The sequence below is a fragment of the Colius striatus genome, chromosome 7 (genome assembly GCF_028858725.1).
Source record: "Colius striatus isolate bColStr4 chromosome 7, bColStr4.1.hap1, whole genome shotgun sequence".
NCBI lineage: Eukaryota > Metazoa > Chordata > Aves > Coliiformes > Coliidae > Colius > Colius striatus.
The window spans coordinates 29322243-29339425 of record NC_084765.1 but is presented as its reverse complement, the minus strand read 5'-3'; the positions used below and the strand labels follow the sequence as shown (position 1 = coordinate 29339425).

General features: G+C 39.4%; 1 protein-coding gene across 3 annotated transcripts in view; it reads left to right on the top strand.

Annotated features, from left to right (window-relative positions):
* Window positions 1-17183, top strand: part of PEAK1 (pseudopodium enriched atypical kinase 1) — a 122048-nt gene that overhangs the window by 55982 nt on the left and 48883 nt on the right. The gene's annotated exons all lie outside the window — the stretch shown is intronic.

Below are 17183 nucleotides of genomic sequence, written 5' to 3'. Positions count from 1 at the left end.
GTCCTTATCAGTTCATCTGATAAAAAGAGAGTGATGTTTGTGTTAAACTCATGCTGCATGCTGGAAACTTCAAATAAGTCAGACAGACAAAATGGAAAAAATCATCTCATGAATTTGTAAAGCTCCAAACCAGTACTGCTCTTCATTTTGAACAGGCTCCTGTATTGTACATCAAAACAACTCTGCTGCTTGATATTGGATTTTCTAGCTCGTTTTGTGATGGGATGGTAGATGGCTTACTGTGGAAGCAGGGAGTTTTCAGTGACGGAGAAATAAGAGGCTGTACTTTTGGTGAGGTTTTCAATATTCATAACAAATTCATCCTCCCTTAATTTCAATCATGGATAGGTAGTGCACTTTGCCTTTTCATTTATCAACCGATCAGTTGGTGATAACTAGATTTTATTTTTTATGCTGAGTCCTTTCATTCTTCTCTAGCCTGTTATTATGTGATGTGGTCTTGGCAAAAAACACATTCCCGGTCTTTAAACAAACAATCAAACAAAAAAAACCAAAAAAACAAAAAAACCACCAAACTGAACATTTTTTGGATCTTGCTAATTAAGAAAATTATCAACTTTTATGGCTGAAAAAGATAAGCAACACACTTGAACCTGCTGCATGCAAGAATCATTTTGTATGAATGAGAGTAACTTTCTTATTGAGTTGGAAAAGACTATGTATGTAGTTGCCATAAAAAGAATTAATCTTTCTAAGTACTGTCCAGATACTCAAGAGTTATAGCTTACAGTGTTGGTGCTATTTTTTTACTACAACCTGTAAATCAAAGTTGTTACATGAGCTCCATACTCTCCTTATTAGGAAATGGCATATAGGCAATTATGTAAATATCATCCTTCTGGCCTGTCTGTTATTATTAAGAGCAGAGTGAGAGAATGAGAGAACAGAAAGCAGTCACAGCTAAAAATATACCTGAGAGAGAACTAAGGCAGCAATGCTGCACACTGTGTTGAAAGAGGATGTCTTTGGTTTTTACAGTGTGGCCATTTCTTTCACATAGTCACCTGGGCTGGAAGCTGCTTGTGTTTGACCAAGCACAGGTAGTCCCACCATCCCTAGGTTCTGGACAGAGTCAGATCACCCCATGCACTACCTCATATGCATCTACCTCATATGGTGGGTTGCTTCAGCAACATCACTTATCTCACTTTTTAACACAAAATAACACAAATATTGGAGGCTTCTCATATACAAAGGTTTTCTTTTCCTCTCAAACATGAATTTCCTTAACTCTCTTTAGTATAACTCTCCAAAAATGCTTTCAGAAAGAAATGCTGCCGATGCATCATCTTTCCTCCTGTATTCTTATAAAGAACATTCAATCATTACTATCTGTGAACATTAGCATAGATACATTTTAAGCAAAAATGCTTCATAGGTGAATAGGTAGGGGTTTTAATAGACTTCAAAATAATCTCAAAAATACCTAGCTTGCCTTCTTTTTCAGCCATGTCTTATATGTCATTCGTTATATTAGTTAACCTATTTATTTGCTAAGCTTTCATTTTTATTCCATTGCTTTCTATCTCTGCTACTAAAAATTCTGTGTGTTCTCCAGAGAAAAGCTGTGGGTTATGCTTTAACTTATACTTTGTGATTTGCATTACAGTGACATTCCAAAGAAATTTAACAAAATGCAGACTTCTCCTGCTGCAGGAGTGTGTTAGGCAGTGTGCAAACATAATTGGGATTGTTTATTTTTCAATAGTAGATAAGAAGGTGTGAGGACAAATAAAATGCAAAATGAAAAGAATCCTTATTCCAGATTCTTCAGATTCTTGCTTCCCCACCCACATTTTTTAAGAACACTGCAAGTATGCCGCTGAAATGCACGATTCTTTTCTTCTTTCTAGCCCTACCCAAGATCTAACAAGTATTGATTAGTTATGTTTCTCATTGCACCATCTTTCCCAACAATTTCTGTCGTGTATTGCTGTTTTTACAAACAACTTCAGCAGGTTAAAATATTTGAAAATTTTCACAGCAGATTGCTTGAATTGTAACTAGAAATAAAAGCTGCAGGAGCTCCTGCTTGATAAAAAGCAGTGAAAAAATGTTTTCTCTCATCAATGCAGCACTAAGTAGCTGTATAACCAGTCAGAAGGATTGAATCTCTCTAAAAATTCATATTTTCAGGAAAAGAACGGCTGACAATAGAATGGGGGAAGACAACTTCCTCTTTTTTATACTGACTTCCTCTTTCAGGTTTGTTTTTTGCTGCAAAGACATTCAAGTACCTAACAATATAAAACTGTACTTCATGACAAGCAGAAGGAGGACAGCATTAGCAGTTTTGCCTTTCAAACATTTCTGACTTCTTAAGCGCAGTCTCTGCCATCCTCTTGGAATAGTTTCAGAGTGTATGCATTGGCAGTCAAATCGGCTTATTTGACTTTAGGCATAGTACTATTTGATTTCAACATCCGTGTAAAGCTTCCTTAGGAAGAAAGACAAACCCACAAATAGAAAGACGGCATACCATGAGAAATAAAGGTGTATTACTGCAATAGTGCCTATCAGAACATTTGAGGGTTTATTTTTTTTATCTCAGTGTTGTGGCTTCAGTGTATTGTAAATTTAGAGCTAAACTGGCTAAAATTTCAGGTGTTCAATTAATCAGAATTTTGCATTTGCTTTTAAATGGGAAAGACAATTCTTCTGCAGCTAAAGAAATATAGCACCAATATTGCTGAAGGAAAAATAATCCTTGCCTCACTGTACAACTGTGTGTTAATGATTTTTTTCAACTTTAACTGATAATATCCATTAAGCTTGATTTCAGCGATGGGCAAAAAAATTAACATTGAATATCTGCGTGGTGGTGACATATTTGAGTCTTGCATGAGTCCATGTTTGGTTAATTATCTAAGTATCACTGCAGAGAGAGCAGGCTCCAGCTGGCTGTAATTAGGGCTGAATTGTTCCATGCCTTCAAGACAATTTTTACATTCATGGGATCTGCAGCTTTCTCTTGTCCTCATTTCCTGTAACATAGAAGTACTTGTATCTGAAAGAATTAAAGGGGAGCAAATAGTGAAAGAGACTGTGCAGATAAATCTTACTAACATCTTTAGAGGTCTGACAGAGAAATATGCATTGCAAATTTAAAAAGAAAGAAGAAAGGGAAAAAAACCACCAGGAGTCATAGCCAAGAAGTGATATGTCAGTTGATTAGAAGAGAAGGTGAATCTTTAGAAAGCACAGGGGGTTCTATAAAATCTGAAATCTGTGCTTTGTAAATCTTGGTCTTAATGAGAGACCACAGCCTGTGTAGGAAGAAACCTGGATAGCAACTCAGGAGTGCATGTGACATAAAACAGTCAATGAAGATTCAGTAATTCAGTAGCCATGGGATACAGCACTAAAAGTGCGATATATCACATCCAATTTGTTAAAGTAAGTCTCCCTTTCTTTGTCCTTATGCTGCTGAATTACTAGCACTGCAGTGCTGGCATTCACTCTTATGGATGTCCTAGCGTCAGGAAACCCTCCTTGTCTTGCTTTTTCTCTTCACAGTCGTCACGATCTGTGCTCTATACAGCCTCTGTTGTTACAAGCCTCACCATCAAGATTAGCAAGTTTTCAAATTCTTGTTGTCTTTGGGGAAGAAATAGCCCTTCATTTAGTTTGCATTTAAAATTATGCTTTGGTACTTGAGTGATGTCCGATGTCAAAGGTATATGCCAGAACCTGGGGGCAGGAAAGAGGGCAATTAACTTAATGGATTTGAGAGCATCTCTAAATAAGTAATACCAGTCCATAGCCCCACACGAAGTACACTAGTTGGTATCTTGAGAACAGGTAGAACAAGGTCATGGCTTTTGTGGTTTAACTGAGCCTCTCACCTTTTTATGGAAAATGTGTGGCCCTGGGGAATCCACTGCAGAGAGGAGTAGCCCATGCAACAGAGGTTGTGACAGGCTGCTCTGGTAATGCCTAACAACTGAAGTCGTCTTTTGAAAGGTAGACTTGAGCAGAATGGGAAGCCCATTGAACCTTCTGACGTGACAGAAAATGATCCTTCCTCCCCATCCACAGGTTGATTTGCTGCAGTTGGAATGCTATATGTGTTCAGTGGCATCAGGAGGACAGCAGAGCCAGTGCAAGAGAAGTGCTGAGGGTACATGAAGATGAGCATCTTCAACAGATTTTAGTTCACACATCTTAGAAGCATAAGGGCCTTTAGGAGGCTAACCAAAACAGTAGTTAAGAAAGATGTGCAAGTTAAAGTCCTCCTTTATTAAATTTTCATAGACAATAATAGTTGCATATGTCTTTGATGGATTGCCTTCATATCAGATTGCATTGTCTTTTCATGTTCAGATCTGAAAAAATATTTATTCAGATAAGCATCTCCATCAATGGCTGTGCAGGTATCTCTGAGTTGCATTTAGAATATGTTTTTGCAGTGTGATCACAAAACTGTCAGCAATCATTCTTCAGTGCTGTGGTACTGTTCACTAGACATAGGTAATTAATGCATAAGAGCACTTTCGTGTTGCAAGTCTGAAGGGCAGAATTTTGTGTGCCAAAATTAACTTTTTCCATTTTCTTTTCTGTACTTGATTACATTGTTAATAGAGAAATAATATATGTTTTGCTATTTATTGCCATGAAAGCTGCTATTCTCTAAGCACAGAATTTAGAATCACAGATTCTGTTTATTACCTGAAAGTATGTCTCTTAATCCTCGGTATCTAGATGATTTCCTTGAAACTTTATTATGATGATTGAAAAAATAGCTGAATAGATAAGTAACTGATATCCAAATCTGTATGTAGATAACTGTTTTAGCTCTAACCACACACTAGTGAATCACACATCATTTGACACTAGTTAAGTCAGTCTAGTAACTAGCTGCAAGCAACAGGAATTGATGAACTGTCTTCCCCTCATTATAGAATCACAGAATCCTTTAGGATCTAACCTTTAGGTTAGAAAATACCTTGAAAATCATCAAGTCCAACCACGAAACCATGTCCCTCAGCACCTCATCTATGCATCTTTTAAATATCTCCAGGGATGAGAACTCCACTTCTTCCCTGGGCAGCCTGTTTGAATGACTGACAGCCCTTTCAGTGAAGAACTTTTTCCTAATCTCCAATCTAAACCTCCTTTGATGCAACTTGAGGCCGTTTCCTCTTGTCCTACCACTTTTGTTACTTGGGAGAAGAGACCCACCCCCACCACACTACAGCCTTCTGTCAGGCAGTTGCAGAGAGCAAGAAGGTCCCACCTCAGCCTCCTCCAGACTGAACACCCCCAGTTCTCTCAGCCACTCCTTATCAGACTTGTGCTGCAGACCCTTCATCAGCTTCATTGCACATCTCTGGACGTGCTCCAACACCTCAATGTCCTTCCTGTAGTAAGAGACCCAACACTGAGTTCAGCACTCGAGCTGTGGCCTCACCAGTGCCCAGTACAGGGAACAACCATTGTCCTGGTCCTGCTGATCACACTATTGCTGACACAGGTCAGGACGCTATTGGCATCTTGGCTACCTGGACACACAGCTGGCTCATGTTCAGCCGTTGTAGACCAACCTCCTCAGGTCCTTTCTCTCTGGACCACTTTCCAGCCACACATCCCCAAGCCTGTAGCATTGCCTGGGGTTGTTTTGGCGCAAGTGCAGGACCCGGCACTTGGCCCTGTTGAACCTCATACAACTGACCTCAGCCTGTTGCTCCTGCCTGGACAGGTCTCTCTGAAGAGCCTCTCAAGCAGATCAGCACTCCCACCCAACTTGGTAGCGTCTCAGAACTTGCTGAGGGTGCACTCATTGCCCTCATCCAGATCATTCGCACAGGCCAACCCTCCTCCTTCCCTTTAGCCTGTGCTAACACTTGGCCAAAGGGAGGGGAGAAGGAGTATTAAATTCCTTCTCTCCCTACCCAAGTTCATCTTCTCCAGGTTTGGTTTCCAGCAGGGGCATTCCACCAGCTGCGTGATGGCTTACAACACTAAACATGAAAAAACTATGGGATTCTGACAAGTTTCAGTGTGTTAATAGACCACCTAGCCACAGTCTCCATTTAGCATGTTTGTTTTTCAGTGGTTTTCAGCTATCTAATGATATGTTCTCTAAGCACATTAAACAAGAACTCAATTATCATGACAAAATGTCAAAGATGCAACTTGCAACAATATCCAGGAGCTCTTCAAAGCTCTCTACATTGTGGTTCATGAGGTGATTAATCCTGATGTGACCCTGCATTCCTAACTGCCTCACCTAATGCAGAAGTTTAAGCTTGTGTCTTGCCATTCGTGTTACAAAGATCTACATAACTCCCAGAATGCAGGCTAATGTTCATAATTGTTCAGAGTTGAACATTGACTGCAATAACTGCTAACCTCTTCCTGCAACGCGTGCCACAGACAAAATGGCTTTTGTGTTGAAACGTGATTGGAGTATCCTGTAATGTTTAATGCATCGTTTTAACAGTGTTTTCAAAAAGCCTAGAATCTTGGTATGTTATTATCTCAGACTCTGCAGTTGTTGTTTCTTATTTAAATATCCTATCTCACTTGAGATTTAATGTAATTAGAACCAGCCTGTGGAAAAATCTTTTTCTATTATGTCTTAGCTGTTGTTCCAGTCAAGATGGGAAAGCAAATCAAACAGGATATAATGAAAATGATAAAACCATTTGCAAGACGCAGTTTTCCTGAGGGAAGTAAAAGGCAGCACTGCTTTTCATTTTGCTTTGCCTTTCCTGAAATAGCTCCACGAAGACTTGTCTGATACACCTGAAAGCAGAGTCAGGTATAGCTGGCAGCAACCTGACTTGACTGATACAAGAGGGAACCAAGAGTGCTGTAGCAATGAGACTCTTGAGCTATGAAAGCTGCTTTACCTCCCTGGTCAGTCAGCGCTGGGTCTGCTGTCCAACTAAGGCATGTGTGAAGGAGTTGAGTCTACATTAATAAGCATATTGTTATGGTATTTTTGTTTTACCTCTAGATATAGCAACTCAAATGGGGAGGTATGTCCACAGTTTAGTGTCTGAAAAGATACTGCAACACTAGTCATACCCAAAGCTGTAGTGTAACGTATTTCTCGGACAAGAAGCGATGTTCCTGGTACAAAAGGGTGGGTAAAATAATGTTGGAGGCAGGGGATCAGTTGTCTTGGTCTGGCTTGGTGGCAGGATCACAGCAAGGCAGGAAGACTAAGCTGAACACTTCCTGCCGTGTCTCCCTGCATGGTTTCTGAGGAGTACGCCCATTATTACTCTACATCTTTTAACCTTTATATTAGGTTTACAATTTGATGCTAAAGCTGTTATACAATATCTTTTCTCTTTTGTGCACAAGCCACTTGTGAAGAGGCTTTTGTATTACTGGCACTCTATCACTGTATCACTGTAGTATTGATAAACTTTAAGTCAGAGAGGCTTAATCAAGAGGCTTCATGCCATAGAGTATAGTTAGAAATTAAATGCTTTCAAGGGGTGACGGCAGGATTTTCAGACTTGCTATTTTGGCTCAGAGCAGCTGTGTATGGGCAGATAATGTTTCCACGTTGCTTGGTGCCTCGCCATTGTGCAGCAGCAAAACTTCTTTGGAGCTGTGACGAGGGGCCCCAATGAGAAATGCACAGAGGCACGGCTGACTAAGGTAGCATTCACACCAATGTCAGAAGCAACAGATCAATCTTGGTTTTCAAAAGCTAATGACAGAGAAATTCAAATGATCAAAGAATCATTAGTATAGTACCTGCAAAGTATTTTATAACTTCAGATGTAATTTTCAAATTTTTTTTTAAAAAAAACCCTACATGAAAAAATTCTCTTGGTACATTCTTGGGTTTGGTGCTAATTTTTAGAGCACTTGTGCACAAATTTGTCTTTTCTGGTGCTTTGAACTCTTTGGAACTCAGGCAATTTCTTCTTCTCTTTCCCCTCATTCCTTTTTTGTAAAGAAATAGTTAATGGCTTAGAGCACAAATGCTGCACATGAATATTTATAAGAACTTTAATAACATTTAGCAAGGCAATACTTCATGCCTATCTCTTTCTGCATGCACATAATAAAGTACCCATAATTTCTTTGAAGCTGCACTTGTTCTTTAGTCACTGGATCAGATTGATAGGAACTGTAGGCTCCCCGGGGCTGCAGGGCCGCTGCTGTTGGCAATAACAAAACACAGAGGTCACTGCTGTGTTCCCTACTTTTCTGTTAAAACACTTGTGTTTAACAAGTACATTCTACATGCACCACTGACAATCAAGTTGCAGAAAATTGCTAGGTAGAAATCTTGTTACCTGCATTGGATGAATACCCAATTCCTTGCATTTTTACCTTGGTCCTGAAAGAAACAGTGAAATGTGTTTTGGTTGAAGTACTAACAGTGTGGAAGAAGTGAATAGCTCTGGAGCATACTCTGCAAACCACTTGGAGGAGCCTCATGTTAAAGCAAAAATGCTTTTGTCTCTGCTTCTTCCTCTGCACATTGTTTCTGGTAACAGCCATCCTGTGCATAACTAATGGTGTATGTAATTCCTCCAAGAGTAATGCACCCATTTCCAAAACGCAAACAGAAAGTAGTAGCTCTTAATAGCAGTATTTATCCCCTCGACATCCTTCAAGAATTTTGATCAGATAGACTGCTCATGAGCAGTCAAAGGGGAGGAGAAAGAAGAAAGATTTTAGAAAAAGGCAAAAGAGTAAATAAATTGCCATTAATTGCATGTGTCCATGTCCATAAAGTTACAATATTAAGATTTACAGTGCTTATTTAAAAGCTCGATTGTATCTTCTGTATTGGAAGCTGTTCATTGGAACTCTGCAAATGTGCAGGTGTGTATCAATGCACGTGTTCTGGTAAATGCTACGCAAGAACAAACGTCCTCCAGGGAGTCGTGCCAGCCCAAGTGCTGCAGCAAACAGCCGTCACTACTTACGCTCATCATGGGCTGAAACTTTGCTTTCAGCATTTCAAATGATGTGATGTTGGAATGTTCCAGTGATCGTGTCACTCCCACAGACCCACTGTGGAGGCAGCAGTGACATGGAGTCAGCTACTATGCATACCCAGGGGTGTCTTGCTGTTTTTTAGTGCATCATTGCTAGCAATATTCTGATAGACTGGTTTCTAGAGAGAGAGGTTTTAAACATTCAGTACGTTAACATCTTTCACTGGGATAAAATGGCTGTCTAATTGAATTTTGCCTTCAATTCATTACCAGTATAGGTTGATTAGTTTGTTTTATTCTGATCTCACCCGAACTTTCTGCCTGGGATGTATGGAATTTGAGTACATCTCAATCTAAAGATCTCAGAAATATATCTACAGTATATACTTCTCTGCCACTACAATTTACAAACAATAGGGATGTAATTTTAAAGAAGGCACTATTTATGTGACTTTAACCCCTAAACTGCTACTATACTTGACTTCCAGGTAGTAATTTCAATCTCTTCCCCAAGTGTTTGGGCACAGTAATTTTTAGGGTCACTTTCATGATTAAAAATTAAGAACTGAAAGAGGCAATATCAACAAGAAGTTTACATTTCAAGTAAAGCTGTATACTTACTGCATTAAATTTATCCTCATATGTTACAATAGTTATATTGAAGGAAATCAATGTTCTCAGTTGTGCTTTGGTTGTGCACTATTTTTAAGTGAGTCACCTGATGCATAACCTTTCAACATGCAAGATTTACAACTTGGTTGCCACTGTAAAGTATGTACTCACCCAAGATCTGTTTGAGTAGTTTTATCAGTAGTGGTGATGCTGAGTCCTGGCATAGCAATCCAGTGTCTACATTTACAAGAAGGTATTGCCCACATTGTTGTGGTATAACTTATCAAAGCCATCTAAATGGCTCTAAAAAAATACAATCCTTGGACAATAATAACTACAAGAGTTTTTGAATCATATAAATATTTGTAGGGAAGATTGAAATTAGACTTTAAAGCAATTACTTTGCTCTGACAGCTTTTCCTGATTTCTTTCTTTATGCTTTATTCTTAGAGTGTAAAAATGGAGTGCAGAGAGGCATCCCAAGCAGGGACCTTTGGAGAATGTCATTTATCTGTGGGTCCTGGCAAATTAAATGTTCACAGAGATTTGAGGCAGAATTTGTTTTATTTCTATTACATAGCCTCAAACTAGTTCTTCCATCACACCCCATAAAATAAAACCCCTCACTCAAGTGGTGAAATTGCTGCTAGAGCTTCATACCTTCCTTACAACAAGATGCAAGAGATGTTCCATTGCTAAAAGGGAAGGCGCTGGGCACTGTGAGGAATCATCTCTCAGCACTGCAGACATCAAAGGTAATGTCGCCTCATTTCAGCAAGCAGCTGTCTCATTATCTCTGTGAGGTCTCTCTTCTCCTCTTTTCCTTTCCAGTTCTTATTTCTCCAAGTTTTAGCATGTAATTAAAATAGTACAGTGGCTGAAGAGTGAAAGCTGAATTTTTCCAAATGCCATTACTGGTGAAATGTAGTGCAGCGCCCACACATCCCAAGGCAGCGATTGAAGATCTCATCTAATTTGTCTTACTTGAGATTTAAGTGAAATCATCTGCTGAGGGTTTCAGACTATCTGTGTGCATTACAATTCATCCAGACTTCTCTGAAAAGAAAGATGTGAAAATACGACATGGTTGATGTACCAGTCTTTTATGTCCAGAGAACAAATTTAACATAGAACATGAGAGATATAGGCTTACAGTCTATCTTCTGACTACACAATGCTAATTAGCATTATGGAACCATCCTTTTGTTAATCATGTTGAATTATATCAAGACTTGGAAGAATTTGCTGCTGGAACAGAAGTGTAGTATGTTGGTACTGAATGGCGTTTGGCAGAGTGCAGCAGGGCTGGCAGCGTCACCACGCTCAGCCCCAGCAAAGCACAGGCACCACTAAAAGGCTGTGTCACTGCCAGGCACCTGCTTCCTGCTCCAGACCAGGGAGACCTGGGAGGGGTGGCCCTGGCCCAGGGCTGCTGCCAGACACTGCCCTGCTTCATAAGGCCCTATCTTGCTTTGGCAGAGCTAGAGCGGAGTGAAAATGAGAGCTGCTCTTTATAACCAATGTCTTCTAAAAAACTCAGAGCTTTTTTGTGTCTTTGCACTTTCCTCTTCCTGTCCCTGTAATACCATACTGAAGGAAATTCTTTTTCTCCCTACAGGGGGAAAAAAAAAAAAAAAGGGAAAAAAACCCCATTCCTGTAGCAAAAAAAATTGTATTAATAGATATTTTGAGAACCTGCACAGTGCAGAGCAAATGTACTTTGGTTTCTCAATAGATTTGTACATAGCAACACTGGGGCCAAGTCCTACAACTGCATACAGATGTGATAAGCAGCTGATAAATATCCTATTATTGAATTTCATAGTCTAATTTTGATATTTTTTTAACATGCTGCATTCTGTCATCCAAACAAAGCTCTGCTGTCCTTACTGAGTTTAACATATTGCAGTTTCTACCAAAATTCAGTCTTGGACATCACTGCTAACGTGTTCAATTTCAACAAAAGGCTTTTTAAAACAGCTGACACTTTTCTGAGTGATTGTTACATGAGAAATTGTTTGAGTGGGGATTACTTAGCTATAGAAGATGAAGTTAGTCATGATTAATCTCTGTTTATGCCAAAAACTATTTCTGCAAATCTCTGTGGAAATATGAAAAATTAAACTTTGAATCTTATACAAATTACTCAGACTGTTTTTGTGTTGCATAAGTGCCTGATACTATTTCAGACTAAAAGATTCACCTTTTAAAATAAAAGATAAATTCATTGTATTTGCAAAACTGTGTCCTCTCTTCCTCATGTCACTATGGGGCGTCTTGGCGGCTGCTGAATTTTAGTGAGTTATGGATAAGAATCTTCATTAACAACTACACACAAGGCTAAATTAACTTTTTAATATAGTATGTTTTAATTTGATTTCATATTTTGCTGTGTTGCTATTCAGAAACTAAACTGATGAAAAAGCAGTAGGTATTATGTGGGTTAGGCCTGGTGATAGATCTGAAAGTCAAGTAGGAGGTTGTTACCAAGTTGGCATGGGATATTATGTATTAGTCTTGGTCTTAAAATTAGCCAATGTTTTTTTATGAGTAGTCTGAAAGAAAATGTAAACAGGGAGAGCAGGAAATTTGAAAGCAGAAATACTCACGGATAACACTGAAGAAAAGCTTGAGTAAATAATTTGTATTTATTATATACCACTGAGATTCAAATGTCTAGGCCAGGCTTGCCTGACTGCACTGTGAAGTGAAGGTCCTCAAAAGCTTGCAGAAGTTACAACCACCCCATTATCATGAGCTCTGGATAACAGTTTAGGCTCCATATGCAGAAAGATCTTCAAGAGTAGTATGGGTTTGTTTCCATTGTGTTTGTGACTGCTATGAAACTCCAGGAGCACTGTTTTGTATTTGGGAGAGCAACAGTCCAAGGATGCTACTAACAATTCACAAAAGTCACTAATGATTAAAGGTAAAGCAGCTTATTTTGACAGAGACTTGAGAGCTCAATTTGCTCATTTTTTTAATTAAACAGCAAAATAGAACAAATAGTACTTCTTAAGTATGAGGGCAAAAGAAATGAGTAACGCTGTTGCAATTACCATCATAAATTCACCATTGGATTAGTAGATACTGTTTATATAACCATAATGTATGCCACCATGTGTTATTAAGCCCGGTTTGAGCCCATAACCTTGAAATCTGCCATACAGGGTTGATTTTTTTTTTTTTCCCTGTGTAAGTTGCAAAATTAAATACTAGAGAGAGCATGTAGTCTCTTCTGAGGACTGTATTTGGGAGACCTGGCATACACATGACCTTCTTTTTTGTAGTGTTGATGAAGCAGTGTTAGAGAAGCATGGTTTAGATTCATGAGCATTTTTCCTCCTTTGATGGAGTATTGCTATTGTCTCTTGACCCATCTGTAGAGACTAAGCTAGGACCTCAGCAGTGAGAAGGGTATCACTACTGCCTCACAACTCAATGTTTCTTACGATGGGGGACTAGCTCTTGGTCTCTCAGTTTCTCTTTGCCTGGTTTTTAGCAGTGTTAACAGTGTAGTTCAAATAGGCATAATGTTGCATATGCCAGAAATAAAATCTTCCTCAGGATCCTCAAAGAGGAGAGATAATATCAGCCTTTCATATTTTACTTGAGTTGGTAGTGAAGGTAATTGCCCTGGGCTTAGTATGGTCTCTGTGAAGTCTATTTCTATGCCATGGTGGACTTGTAGCAGTCCTGTGTGCTAATACAGAGTACTGTCATAAAAACCTTATTGTAAAGAATTCAGATGAGGGTGATTCTGCTTTTACCTTCAGATCTCTGTAGATTAGTATTGAGTCAGCCATACAAGACTCGAAAATTAACATTGTTTTCTCTGCATAGAAGCAGCTTTGCAGGATTCTGCCAAGCCATTTAAGAGTGCTATTTCTGCAAACACATTCGTGATAAATTTCTTTCCTTTACTAAAGCTCATTTACAGTGCTCTGGTTTTGTTGTGTCATCCTGTACCCTGACCTGTTGATGAGCACCAGCTAAGTTTCGAGCTTCTCATTTTCAAGTGTGATCAGCAGGCTCTTAATTAGTATCTGAGCTCTCTGACAGCATGGCTGCTCATAGGTGGAAGGAACAGCTTCATGGGCAGCCTGGGCTCCAGGGTCGCTCAGAGCTCATGGGGCTGTGGGAGCAGTGAGGGTGTGCCAGGCTCAGCTCTGGGTGCCGTGGTTCTTCGTGATAAGCTACCTCAGGTTTTGAAGTGTCTGTCTGCAGCTGGATGTTCCTGCTACCTGCAAAGCAGAGTGATTCTTAGGGTAGGTTTTCCCTGCATTAAATCAGCCATTGCAAAAGCAGTAAGCCATTCCTTCTTTTCCCTTCCCCATCTTATAACATTGGGTAAAAATTATAGTAGTTAACATCAGTCTTCTCTCAAGAAGTAAACTGAGCAAATACCCTAGCTGCCAAAAGCAGTCATTGAATGTAAAGATAAAAATGAATACAGAATTTCTGTTACATTTCCTTTCTGATTCTGTCCTTGATTGTCTTTCACGATGCCTCCACTGCATAGCTATTCCACATATAGATTAGTTTTAAGTATGGAATTGTGTGTTGTGGACCAAAATAAATTACTGGGGTTTTGTTGTTTGGGTTCTTTCCCCTGCCCTATATCATGTCTTTTTTGATAGCCTAAAAATATGGTTACTGACTGTTAGGTGCCCTGTGTTTTGCTGTTAGGCCTTTTCTGTCACCATGGGGGGATGAAGCTGTACCATGGAGCCTCTCCCAAGGTGTGTGGAACACTAGTGGATTGCAGACTCTCCAGGGGCTATGATATTGTTGACTCAATAATCAGGCTAAAGAGCATGAAAACTGCATGGTTCTTCTCAGTGGTCCACAAGATAATGTTTTAAATGATATAAGGTATTGATTTCCTTGTCTTTTGGGTCTGTTTCCACACTGCTGTTACAAGCATACTAGGATCTTCTACTTGGTGAATCATTTACAATGCAGGTAGTTGTATTTGGTACTGTATGGTAAATCCACTTTGGTATCAACTAGTAAAGAGGAGGCTCTCTGTGAGCAGAAACCTTGCTTGGACTAACCAGCAGTGTTCTCTGAGAGAACCTGTGCCCACACAGTTACGGAACAGCATCTTGTCCAACCTCCAACTGATACTGCTTCTCCAGCAGCCTTGTGAAGTGAGAATCCATGCAGGGTAATGCACAGAGAGGCTACAGAGAGCACAGTCCTGATGTGTGGGGGATTGTTATCCTAAAAGAATTGGTCAGACACAACACTTAGCCATCAGAACCAGAAAGTTAAAAGACCGGTTTTTGTTTATTATAAATGCTGAAGGCATGGAATTTCAGTATCTACTGATTCCTTTTCTGAATTTTACTTATGATGGTGCTTTTTATCCCTTATAGCTTCCTCATCGGTGGTGGCTTCCTATTTTATGGGAATGGACTCCAGGCAATGCATAAGGAGTAGCTAAGAATATCTGTTGTAAAGCGTCATTCCTGTTTTCCTTTGAACTTCAACACTAGTAAACAATAATACCTTTAACTTTCTGACTTATAGCTCATTGCTTCTTTCATTGCTGTGGCTTACAACTGCAGATTAAAATTTCTCACATTCATCATGCCTGGTTAAGTAGCTTGTTGGTATGAATAAATGACATACTAATTAGAAGAGTAGCCTGGGTGAGAATAAGCTGCTTGAACTAGCTTTGATGGCCAAAGAATTACCTGCAGCTGGTTTCTCAAGATTATCAAAGAAAATCCTCAAATTATAGTGTCTATCTTTGATCGTAGATGCAAGGAACAAGGCAAAATGACTGTGTCAAGCAGAAGGCAGTGGGAGGAGATGGTGGCTGTGGAATGGGAAACTGATGGGAGTTCTTACAGATTCAAGCCCTACTGAGGCACTTGGTCCACAAAGTAGTGAAGGAGATATAGTATGTAGTTTATTTTTATTTGTTTTCCCCCATAAATTAGTAATGTGTTTGTCTTCAAAAGTTAAATTGTTTAATTAGTTGTAGGAAAAATCCCTTTTATATCATTCCTTTGACATCTTGTCCTGATTTTTCTGTCTTACGGTATGACCAAATTCAAACAGCTATAATCTCTTGTAAGACTTCCATCTGACTTCCTTACTTCTGTAATTACCATCTTGCTATGCACTGCCATGGATTTGTATGGGTCATTGCAAGATGTGTGCTAGTGGAACACTCAGGCACTAGGCCCAAGTAGCTTACAGCCTGAGGTCCTAGTTGCCCAATATCAAACATGATCATGTAGTCATAAAAAGTAGAAATGAACACAAAGAATGTTTTTTTCCAGGGCTCAGGTATAAGCCTGGAACCAGAGTGACCAAACAAAGTATGGGAGAAGAGAAAGGCCATACCATTGGAAGATCATGGGATAGAAGTATTATTTTACCATTTAGGGGTTTGCTATGTTAAACTAAAAACATTGAAAGTAAAGAGTAGGATCTGATAAAAAGGAAAAAAATAGCACTATGTTTTTATCAAAGAGATTAATTTTGAGAAGGACCCTGCCAAAGGAAAGCTTATATAGGTAAAACGCTAAACCAAAGGCACATGCCATACCAAGGGGGAAGAGATATGCAGCACAGATTGGATGGAAGAGTACAGACCAGGAATCTTTAAGATAACATCTTGAATTCTGGGGTTCTTAGTGCATCAGATCTGGCGAAGGTGGCAAACAGGATCTATGGGTGCAAAGAGGCTGAGAGCTGGGGCATGATTGCATGAGACAGGCAGCTCATACAAGGCATGGGGCCAGGGAGTGCTCTGCGGACAGGATGCTGGTTTTGCCCAGGCACCCAGACACCAGCACTGGCCCTGGCCTTCATGCCCCCCTAAAATTCCAAAATGGACAATAAAGGAATAATCTGTCCATGAGTCAATTTTCTTCTCAACTCAAATAGTTAGTGCTTTGTTAAAGCACTGAAGTGAGCTTTGCATTTACCAACCGGCAGCATCCCATGTGTTGTTTGTTTTTTCAGACTCCAGCTGATCTCCTGGTGTCAGTGCTATCTTTTTTCAGGAAGCATTTTATAAAAAATATCTTTTTTTAACAGATTTAAATGCACTGCATTAGAATCTTTGCTCTTTGCGATAGACATTAAACAGAAACAACCAGCCTATCTTCTGTATGCCATGGATCATTTAATATAATATTATTTTATTTGTCTCACTCCTGAACTAAACTATCCTAATCTTTTTGTTTTGCTTGATATGGAAAGCTTTTCATCCCTTAAAATATTTTTGTGGTTGTTTTATGCTGCATTTCTTCCTGAGAAGGCATAAATAGAATGGAATGCAATATTCAGTAAATCATGTCATATACTGTTGCACCATTTGCATGTCCTGCAGTTAGTAATTTGTGAGAACTTCTTAAAAACTTGAAATTTCTCTTTTGCCCATTATTTCATTGCTTGGTAGGAAGAAGACATTTTTTTCTCAGAAGTCATAATAAAACCTGTGTCCTGGTCACACTGCTTAGCTTCTTCCTGCAGTGATGCCTACTTCTGCTGAGGACACATCATTCTGTGTGGGGCTCAGGCACCCATGTCTCAAAATTCTCCACAGTTCGTGGCTTTACACAGTCCAGCCCTGCTGTGTTGTTGCTCTTCATTTATTAGTTCTTTTTAATA